At 36.5% G+C, this 12,025-nt stretch overlaps 1 pseudogene; it reads left to right on the forward strand.

Annotated features, from left to right (window-relative positions):
* The first annotated feature begins 5,088 nt into the window (after positions 1-5,088).
* LOC116108800 lies at positions 5,089-10,843 on the forward strand (annotated as a pseudogene).
* The last annotated feature ends 1,182 nt before the right edge of the window (positions 10,844-12,025 follow it).

Here is a 12,025-nt window from a genome sequence, read left to right on the forward strand (position 1 = left end):
AGATAGACTTCCACAAAGCTTAAGAGACCTTGAACTATTAAACTTCAATTTTTTTGGTTTGGAAGGTTAATAAGAATAGGTGGGGTGGTATAACCTGAGAAGGAGTACCAAACAACTTAGGGAATTCAATTTTCAATCAAGGAATTAGAACTTGGGTAATAGATTCTATGATTTGGGTTAGCGTATCTAGGTGAAATCAACACCCTAGCATATTTTAAGCATTATTATTCATTTATATTTTGTTAATTTGTATTTAGTTTGTTAATTTTTTTATGAACTTTGTCTTGAACTTTTATTATGTTTATGTTTCTTTTTGGCTTATATGAACTGTTAAAACTTTGATGTGCAGTTAACTCTATTAAAGGGAGTTAGATTTGTTGATTGTATTTATTTTGGTTTTAAAGGTTCATTATTACTTTGGTTATTTGGTTGCTAACATCGTCCTTAATGTTGCCTTTGATTGATTAATTTTGTGCTTGTCTCTAATTATTGTTTACAGGATTGTTTGGTTGATTGAGATAGGTTTCTATTGATCTTATGATCAATTTGGTTCTTGGTTCATAAGTTTGACAAAGGGGGAAAATGAAGAATATTTTTGTTAAACTTATGTTGTATGTGTGCATAACAGTTGTGTGTGTGCACAGGTTGCCAAACTTACGTTTTTGACTTGTTTCATATCGAGTGAGTGCACAATAGCTATGTGCTAGCACACTCGAGTCAGATATTCTTAAATTGGCACAAATTGTGTTTTTGTTTAAAGCAGCAAAGATTTTTATTTTTACCTTTTGAGTTGTCTTTAGGACCACATACAAGTGTCACAATATCCATGGGTGGTCCAAGGGAATAACCATGCTTTTCCCCGATTTGGTTATGGTCCAAAATTAAAGTTAGAATCTTTTCCTCATTTGGACAAACATGAGTCAGCCCTTGTTTGCTGACTTGGTACAAATTTTTGAGTAAGAAAACTCATCTTTATATTCTTCTTTCTTGCATATTTGTGAATTAACCTTTTGATATTTTCTTTGCTTGTACTCTGAAATTTTCAAAGAGTTTTGTTCCTCAAAGGTTCACCTTATGTTTGTTAGAGTAAATGTCCTATAGTCAATCAATTATTTTAAAATCGACTCTGTAATAAGTGTTTATTTATCAATAAAAGGCATATTCTTCTATATCATGTATGCAATGATATATGTCCTTAGGATGGTAGAACCGTGATGAGGGTATCAAGTGTTTCAAATCTTGATAGTGAGAACCCTATGATCACATATGGTGGCCATTATAGAAATGTCCGAAGCCCCAGTATTCTTCTGACCAAAGACACAGATAATAGGGTAAGGCTATCATAGTGTTGAACGATCCTGTCGAAAGGTAGTGACTGAATTCACTTGTCAAGTTTGTTTACTAACAACCTATTCATTGGACAGACCCACCAGAGGATTATATATGGATGGTAACCTTAGTATCTACGGAATAAATCCTCTAATGGATGGTGGTGCATGTGATCCTTAGACTTGAGATCATCGGAGTGCCTTGTGCACCAAGTGGTGTAGTTTGACACTAGCCCAACGTAGTTCTATTCAGAGCTATCAATACAATAGTGATTAGCTACATTGAGAAGTGTATCAACACTATGGTGGATCGACAAAGGATTCATCACTCCTAGGTACGGGAGAAGTTATCTCACTGGGTAATTTAGTAAATGGTAATGACACTAAATTTGTGGCCACAGTGGGATTGAGTTGATGCTCAATCCAATTTAATATTCATGTCATTAGTCTAATACAAACATGTCGAGGATATCTGAGGTTGACGCTATTTTTGTACCTCAGTCTCGATGAGATAATAGTTGATGAAAGGATTTGATTGCATGGTAACCAAACTGTTAACAGGCTGCGGTTTCACTGAATCCAAATCTATCAAGTGGCCATGATGCCTTGCTAGGGGCCAATCTTGGTCTGTGTGTAGTGAGACGATTAATAGGTGTTAATCGCGATACTACACGCTACCGATATGATGAGGAGCCTACGGGTCACACACTTAGAAGATAATTTAAGAATCAATTTGTGAGAAGGGTATTTTCATCTTTTAGAACGAAAGGGTATTTTGGTAATCTCATAGCACAATTAAATTTGTTGAGGTTGTTGCCTGTATTTAATTTTAATGTTAAAATAAAATTAGTGAGATTATATTTAAATATATCTATGTATATATTTAAATGAATTATTATTATTAATTAAATATTATTATATTATTATATATTAATTGATTTGAATTATAATAATAATTAATTAATTAAAATACCATAAAGAGTGTGTTTGGTTGCAAGGGTAATCTAAGGTTGGCGCCAATGGCTATTCCTAAGTGGATTAAGGTTTTAATTGTTGCACTATATGAGTGCAACTTAAAAATTAAAACATAAGAATTACTCATTCAATTAAAAACCCTAGCCACCCTATCTCTCTCTCTCTCAAGAAGAAAACTTTTCTTGTTCTTCTTTCCTGATTCTTGAAGCCCTTGATTGTTCTAGCAAAATAATCAAGGGTTCTGCGGATTATCTTCGTGTGGACTTCCGTGAGTGCGATCCTACTTTGGATCAACTGGCGAAAAATCACATGAACAATAACCGTGAACAGTATTCCTGTCTGAAATCAGAGATATTCAAAGGAGCCTCCAAACATACATAAGTATTCTAATCCTTGAATGGATTTACTTTATACAGATTTTTGTTTATAAACATGTAAACGGTATAATCTATACTCGGATCTTGGCAAAGAAAGGTAATTGATTTACCAATTGAAATTTTGTTTTCCGCTACATATAGTAGATCAATTACTTACAATGTTATTGTGCCAAACCTTCATCATCTCATATACTTGTTGAATAGTTGCTGGAACTTGGTTCCATTGTTGATGTTGGAGCATGGCTTTGGCATGTGAAGCTTGGATGGAACTCAAGTGTTTTTCAGGTGTGTTCCCAGCGTGAAGAAGTCCTTGGAAGCAACAAGACATTAGAGATTCAAAGAGTGGTGTTTAGTATAACTAGAACAGTGAGTTCTCTTTGTTGTAGCTAAAATTAACTTTGAACTATATCTTTTAATGTTTGTTGTTTAGTGGATTTGCTTTGATTTGGACGAGGTCCCATGGATGTAAGCTAAGAGTAGTTTTAGCCTAACCATGTATATGATGATGTGCTTTACTTTCATTGCTTATGGATGTTGATTCATGATTAACTTGATATCCATTAATCAACTTAGTAATAACTTCCATTGCACTTTAAACATGGGTACCTAAATGCTATCTAGAGTTAACCAACTATAACAGAAAGGTTATTGTCAACGAAAGGTTGCTATTCCATGTTCTCAAATCCATGGTTATGAAAGTGTACCCTCCAACAATGAGGAGGCATTACTAAAGGGTTTAACCATGCGACTAGTGTCAATACTCTTGAGGGCAAAAGACGCCCTTCCGGTTCTACTCAAGTGGTATTTTTGATGGAGGTTGTGGGACTCATCTGATCCATGGCTGTTAATCTGGTTCGAGATGGAACAACTGAAGATGTAACAAAATCTGGTTATTCAGAATTCATGAGATGAGAATTGAGGTGACAGAGGGTGCATGAGGATTAAGAATTGAGGTGATGAGAATTTAATTTTGGACAATGTAAAAAATAAAATAATAATTAAATAAGAAACACTAAGTTTGATTTGTTAATGTGATCACAATAATGTAAAAAGTGGCCATTCTATCTAATTAATCAATGTTCTGCACCGTGTAAAATATTAATAACAGACTAAAACCATCTCTCCAAGATTTAGAGGAACCAAGAATTAACCAGAACCAATGGTGAGTATATTTAATTAACAGATTGGTGAAGGATATGAGTTGAAAGATTTCTATATAACCATACACCAACTGCAACAGCTTAATGTTAAAGATTTTAAACGGCTCTGCTTGTAACTTAATTACATTATGAGATTTGGACTATTCAGGATTAATATCTAGTAATTTAGACACAATGTGAAGAAGAAATCTTGATTAATGACCAGTGATCCGAAATTATACTTTGAGAGTATTAAAAATTTGATAACATAATAACAAATGAATAAGTTATAATTTAACGTGATAACAACATAAATTAATGGAATTTTTGTATGTGTGAGAATCGATTAATGAAAGATCGTATCATTTTGATGCATAATGAGTAAGATCTGTACTTAACCATACGAAGCAAAGACCAAATTGTAAAAGCATTTTGTAGAAAGTTCTAAAAAAGAATGGTGACTGTACTTACGTTATAAGTTGGAGTGAGTCATTGGAAATCTAGCGTGAATAGTGGGAGGAAGAGCTGCACATAACTCTCATAAAAAGTTTAACCGTATCTAATTCAGATAATAAGACATCTCCTACAAAGTGTATTGATTAACTTCAATTAATTAAAGTCTCGTAAATCAATGCTAAAATGCTAGCTATAAACGCGGAAGAAAACACTGAGAAGATTGACTTAATTGACTTGTTATTTCTAAATTGATTTACTCAAGTCATTACTTGTAATTTGCACTGTTTTAGTTTATATTAGTCATCACTCAAATAGTCCTGTTTATTTTTCCCTCTGGAATTACATAAGAGAGACGCAGAAGTGAAAAGAAGTAGTCATCAACAAATTAAACCCCAAGGACAAGTGTCATCAACATCTTACAAACAAACTCCAATGACCATTGATCGTCAACATCAACCTCATAAATTTTGCAAATTATGAACTGTCAGCAACTCTCCGTTGATTGAGCTCTTTGCTACTTAATTGATGGAGGTTTTCACCCTTCGCATACTTCACGAAGAACTTGTTAACAATGTTGCCTTTAACTTGTCTAATCTCTGAGAAATGAAGTTCCTTTCGTCCCAAAATCTACGTAACATCAGAACATTTTTTTCAAATATCAAATCTCTATAAATACCTAAATTGAGCCATTACTTCCTCACAGCTTATCAAACACTAAAAGCCGTTGCTTAAGATTCGAGCTATTTCTGTCTATAACAATGGTTTCAACACTAGAAAAAAAAATTTTCATTGCTATGTTATGATTTTCGGGACATGGGCATCTCAATGATGTCCCGCACATTGCATGAAGCTTCCATTGCTGAGAAATATGAGCAATGGATGCTCAATATGGACGCACTTATGAGGATAATGCAGAGAAAGAAAGGCGTTTTATGATATTCAAGACAACTTGAATTCATAGAAAATTCAACAATGCAGGGAATCAGAGTCACAAGCTAGGCTCAATAAGTTTGCAGACTTGACCATGGAAGAATTCAAAGCTACACATACCGGATACAAGTTACCCAACCAAAGTCATCCAAAACGGTATCACCTTCGGTACAACGATACAGAGGACGTTCCATCTAGCTTGAACTGGATAGACGAAGGGCTGTTACTGACGTAAAGGACCAAGGCAATGTGGTAAGAATCACCATATTATTAAGTTATTAATACTAGTTTTCTGACTTTTATTATTTCGTTTTAGGTTGCTGCTGGGCATTTTCGGCAGTGGCAGCTGTAGAAGGTATTACTTTTATCAAAACTGTTGGTTTCAGCCGGAGAACATCAAGAGACAGAAAACAGAGCACAATAAAAAAATACGCAAAAGGCTTATCATTTCATTTTAGGAAAGACAATATATACACTTAACAACTCTCTGCTATTACGCCAACTACAGCAGCATTACAGCTTTCAAGATTCAATTTCATCACACATATTACTTCTAATACAGTTACTTAAATACCCTTAAACTTCTAAACAATTTATAACACAAAACGACCCCATGCACGTTAAAAAACCAGCTGCGTGTAACCTTCTGCATCTTCCACGCACAACCTGCAGACTTGAGCATTTGACACATTTCCAGCAAAGCATCACCGCATCAACACTCCCCCTTGATGCACAGCGTGGAAACACCAAGTTTGAGTCTATTCTTCAAACTTGGTTTTAGGCAGACTCTTAGTCATAATGTCGCAATCTGGTCCACACCCGGCAGTGCAGCAAGGTTACTTCCCCTCATTTTCAGCTTCTCTAACTGCATGAAATTTGATTTTGATATGTTTGGTTCTGCCGGGGGAGGAGAGATTCTTTGCCATTGCCACTGCTGATTGGTTATCACACCATATAGAGGTTGGCTTATCTTGATCTTGCTTCAAATCAGATAAATTTTTCTGAACCAAACAGCTTGGTTCACAGCTGCTGCGGCAGAAATGTATTTGCCTTTGTGCTGTGACTGAGCCACCGTGTCTTGCTTCTTTGACTACCAACTAATAGCTCCTTCATTAATGTAAACACATACCCTAGGTACTTTTCATGTCATCTAAAGAACCCCCTAGTCACTGTCTGTGTACCTGTAATCAGTTTTTCTGTCCTCTAAACCAAATGCCAAGGTTGAGGTTCCTTTCACATACCGTAACACCCTTTGCTGCTCTATGTGGATTCACTTGGACAACTCATAAATCTGGAGAGATAGCTTGCTGCAAACATCAGGTTTGGACGTGTGGCTATTAGTACAACAGGCAGCCTACCAGACCTCTAAACATGCCCATCCACTTCTTTTTCACCATCATTTTTACTCAGCTTCATGTTAGAACCAAGGGTGTATCTGCAAGTTTACAATTCTCCATTCCAAACTTTGTGAGAATCTCATTTTCATACTTTCTTGATGCACAAATATCCACTTTTGGACTGAAAAATTTGCATACCAGGAAAGTACGACATCTCACCCAAATCTGTCATCTCAAATTCAGATTGCATGGATTGTTTAAACATTTTCAATTAGTCTGAATTGCTCCCTATCATAGATCATCCACATACAGTGACATCACAATTAAATCACCTTCAGCTTCTTTAACATAAGGGTATGTTCGTTTGGACTTCGTACATAGCCTAGGCTGATAAGGTGCTCATTTATGCGGCTGTACCAGGCCCTAGGTGCCTGTTTTAGGCTACAAAGCCTTCTCTAGAGGTACACCTTCCCTTCTTCACCCTTAACCTGATAACCTTCAGGTTGATCTACAAAATTTCCTCATCTAGCAGCCATTTAGGAACGCAGATTGACATCAAGTTGGAAAATTTTCCAACCAAATTGAGCTACCATGGCAAGGATCAACCTTTAGTATCATGTCTAGCTACCGGAGCAAATGTATCAGTGTAATCACCCCTTGTTGTTGTGCGAATCCTTTGCTACAAGTCTAGCCTTATGTTTATGGATTGTGCCATCAGGATTTAACTTTAGTTTGTAAATCCACTTTACCTGAATATTTCTTCTGTTTTCAAGTCTTTCAATAAGCCTCCATGTGTTTTCTTCTTATCATAGAGATCTCTTCCTGCATTGCATTCTTCCAAGCATCTGATCCAACAGCTTCAGCATATGTCTTTGGATTTAACATAGCCACATTGCACCTTACATAAACATCAGCTAGAGTCCTCGTCCCCCGAACTGATATTCCTCATCGCTTCAATTTCATCTTCATCAAACACATTTTCAATTAGCTGCTATGTTTTCCCGTCAACCTCAATATGTTTACTCTACCAATTCCCACATTGCATTTTCATCTATCCTCAATCCCTTGTTATTGCAATCTTCTTTGTTTCAGGAATATACACCTGTACCCCTTTGATTGACTGCTTGTAACCGAGTATAAACCAATTCAGCTTTATCATCAAGTTTAGTTCTCTTCACTGCAGGAACCATGACATAACTCACACTTCTGAACACTTTTAAATACCCCATTGCAGGTTTAATTCCAGTCCAAGCTTCAACTGGAGTTTGTGCCTTGACTGACTTCGTTGGCAGCCTATTCAGGAGATGAACTCCAGTGTTTACTGCTTCAGTCCAAAAACACTTGGGAAGTTGTTTTTCTGCCATCATGCACCTAGCCATCTCCATGATGGTCCTGTTTCTTTTCTCACTAACCCCATTTTGCTGTGGGGTGTATGGTGTAGTAAATTGATGCCTGATTCCTGCTTCAAGACAAATAGAACTGAATTCTTTTGAAGTAAATTCAGTTCCATTGTCACTTCTAAACACTTTGATCCTTGCTCCAGCCTCATTTTCCACCATCAGTTTATACTTTCTAAACACTGCAGGAACCTCACTTTTAAGCTTCAAAAAGTACACCCATGTCATCCGTGTATAATCATCTATGAAGAGTATAAAATACCTGCTTCCACTCAATGATGCTGTCTGCATAGGGCCACAAACATCTGAATGGATTAGCTGAAGTTTTGTTGTTGCTCTCCATGACTGATCCGAAGGAAATGAAGGTCTACTTAATTTGCCAATTTGACAAACACGGCAGAGGGTACTCTTTTCTTCAATCTCTGGTAAGTCCTGGACCATGTTCCCTTTCTTCAACTCTTTGAGAGCATTATAATGGTAATGTCCAAGCCGTTTGTGCCAAGTTTCTGACTCCTCCTGTCTAATTAACAAGGCTGATTCACTGGTGGTTTTCCACTCAACCGGAAAACTTTTTCTTAGCATCTTTACCCTCATCAATTCGGCTCCTTTAGGATCAAGTATGGTACATGCTTGGTTCTCAAAATGCAAGGAATAACCTCTCTCTATCATCTGCCCAACACTCAATAAATTTTGGCTAATTCTAGGAACATACAACACATGAGAGATTATTTTTGTACCTGACCAAGTTTGGACAATAACATCCCCCATGCCTTCAACCTCCATGAACTCACCATTTACTATCTTTACTTTGGAACAATATGATCTATCCAAGTTCACAAAACTTCGCAAGTCTACAGCCATGTGATTTGTGTAGCCGTTGTCTATCAGCCAAGCTTCACTGCTGGTTTGTACCGTGTAATAAGTAGCCACAAAAAATTGTTCAGCCTCCTGACATTGTTGCTGATCCTCTTCAACTTTTGCTTGTTGTATTGATTGATTTGCCTTGTTCTTGCACACCCTTTCAATATGCTCAAATTGCTTACAAATCCTGCACTGTATACTAGGCCTGAACCAGCATCTTCTCTCCGGATGCCCTTTCTTTTTACAGTGAGTGCAGGCTGGAAATTCCTTGACACCACCAGGTCTTTCCCACTGATTACTACTCTTCTCTTTCCCTTTCCTATCTCCAGCATACTTCTTTGTCTGTGCTTGTGCAGGTTTGCCTTTGTAGCTTGCAACTAAAGCACCCTCACTAGTGTCTTCTTGCCTCAAGAGCATTCTTTGCTCTTGAGCTTGGAGAGCATGGACAAGCTTAGTCAAGGTGATCAGAGTCATGTCTTTAGAGTCCTCTAAGGATGAGATTTTGGACTCAAATCTCTCCGGAAGACTCACCAAAACCTTTTCTACAACCCTAAGATCAGTCAACTCCACTCCCAAAAGTCTGATTTTGTTGACAACATTCATTAGTCTATTAACATAATCCTTTACTTTTTCAGTTTCCTGCATTCTTTGCATCTCAAATTCCCTTCTTAGATTAAGAATCTGCATATTCCTTGTTATAGTGCTCCCCATGTACTTTTCTCTTAATTTATCCCATTCTTCTTTGGGGTTTTCGTATGCCATGATTCTTGTGAAAACAAGATCAGTCACAATAGCATGTATGTGAGAAAGAGCTCTCGGAGCTTTGGCTGTTTCTTCCTCATGCATCCTCAGTTGGTTCAACGTGGGATTCTGTCCAAGTGGTGGTGGCTGCCGGTTTTCTTCCACATAGTGCCACAGTCCCTGTCCACAAAGGAAAGATTTCATCTTTACTGCTCAGATGTGGTAATGATCTCTGTTGAATACCGGTAGAGCCATCAATGCAGATTACGTTGCCATGCCTCTGTTTTACGTGTCTGTCACAAGAAGAAGAAAGAACAACCACAGGTCTATCGTTTTGAGATGAAGAATGTTTTTTGAGATGTGATCGAAGGTTTACAATGCTAAGTTTCTAGATTTTGTAGTGGCTCTGATACCATTTGTTGGTTTCAGTTGGAGAACATCCAAGAGAAAGAAAAACAGAGCACAATTAAAAAAATACAGCAAAAGGCTTATCATTTCATTTTAGGAAAGACAATATATAACACTTAACAACTCTCTGCTAATTACACCAACTATAGCAGGCATTACAGCTTTCAAAATTCAAATTTCATCACACATATTACTTCTAATACAGTTTACTTAAATACCCTTAAACTTCTAAACAAGTTATAACACAAAAGACACTCCCATGCACGTTAAAAACACAACTGCATGTAACCTTCTGCATCTTCCACGCACAACCTGCAAACTTGAGCATTTGACACATTTCCAGCAAAGCATCACTATATCAACAAAACTAAAAACTCAGTCTCACTGTCCGTTCAACAACTAGTGGATTGTGACAGAAATGGCAATGGCGGTTGCAGTGGTGGTGATATGAAGAATGCCTTCAAATACATTATAGAAAACAAAGGTCTTGCAAGTGACACAGATTACCCATATCAGGGAATAGATGGAATCTGTGAAAAAGAGAAGGAAGAGGACCCTGAAGCCAAAATTACAAGCTATGGAGTTGTACCTCCAAATGATGAAAGTTCCTTATTGAAGGCTGTGGCCCAACAGCCAGTTTCAATTGCTGTTGATTCAAGCCAATTTCAATTCTACAAAAGTGGGGTTTTCAAAGCGCAATGTGGAACCAATCTGGACCACGGTGTTACTATAGTCGGATATGGGATGAGCGAAGAAGGTGACAAGTACTGGTTGGTCAAGAACTCTTGGGGCCAGGATTGGGGTGAGAGTGGCTACATCAGGATGCTCAGAGATTTTGATGCTCCTGAAGGCATCTGTGGCATTGCCTTGGACGCTTCTTATCCAATTATTTGATTAATATCTAAATGCTTCTGCTTAAATTTCTGCATTCCTATTCCATGTTTAAGCGAGTGTTTTATTGTATGTGAAATTCCAGAGCTATAGCTCGTAGCCGAGGGGATATTATTAAGTATGAAAATAAGTTTTTTCTTTTATTTACAATTAAACGAATTATAATTATTGAGCCAATTTCTGAGAGTAGATAATTTGCATTACTTACCTTTACTATGTGTTGAAAAATTCAGGTGAAAATTAATGACATAATATGGTATCATTCTCATGTCATCTGGTTGTCAAACTTAAAATCAATACTTAATACCAAGAAAACTACACCCTTTCTGACTCTACAAGTTTGTCTCTTTAGTTCAATTACCAAAATCCCATCTCTTCCTTCATTTTTGGTCTCATTCAGCCCTCACATATATTTCTCTCTTTCTTCTTCAATTTTGGCTGGCTAATTAATACACATATAAATGAATTTCGAAACACAGCATTTTCTAATTTTCTTTTTATGATTTAAGTAATAAATTTTTTTTTTTAAAAAAAAAAGCATAAACTGCAAGTTAAATAACAATTTCTCTCATTTTAAAAATTTATTTAGACGGTTTAAAAAGGCTTTTAAATTATAATATAATACAAGAAGAAGAAATTTTCTACTTATTAGAGTCCTCCTAGAGAAAGAGAAGACTCACACAGGTTTAGAGAACGTTGAGTGCTTAGTGTTGACCAAAAAGCGATGTAAGTGCAAAAGTAACAAGAAGTAGGAGCAGAATGACTTCTGACAAAAGTGACATCATTTTGCTTTATAAGGAAATTAAGAAATTAGTTAATGGTTGGTTAGTATTAGCTCTTTGGATTAAGAACTGTATCAACAGGGAAAATATTCCCCCATCTTGTACTCCGATAATCAATCCGAAAGTAGTTTCAATCAAATTTCTTAATTTTTTGCTTCTCTCTGATTCTTCTGAACATTTTCACATGGTATTAGAGATTTGACTTACGTCAATGGCTACAAATCATAATTCCTCTCATTCACTTAATAGCACAGGAAAAATGGTGCGTGAATCGCAAAATTGAACCACCTCAGCTCTTGCTTTGAGCTTGCAAGTGATAAATCCTAAGCTGACAAGGAACAATTATAGATTTTGGAGTGTAAGTAAATTAATGGGTAGAAGCAGTGGAAAATAAAAAATTATT

This window comes from Pistacia vera, unplaced genomic scaffold (genome assembly GCF_008641045.1).
Source record: "Pistacia vera cultivar Batoury unplaced genomic scaffold, PisVer_v2 Contig57, whole genome shotgun sequence".
Taxonomy (NCBI): domain Eukaryota; kingdom Viridiplantae; phylum Streptophyta; class Magnoliopsida; order Sapindales; family Anacardiaceae; genus Pistacia; species Pistacia vera.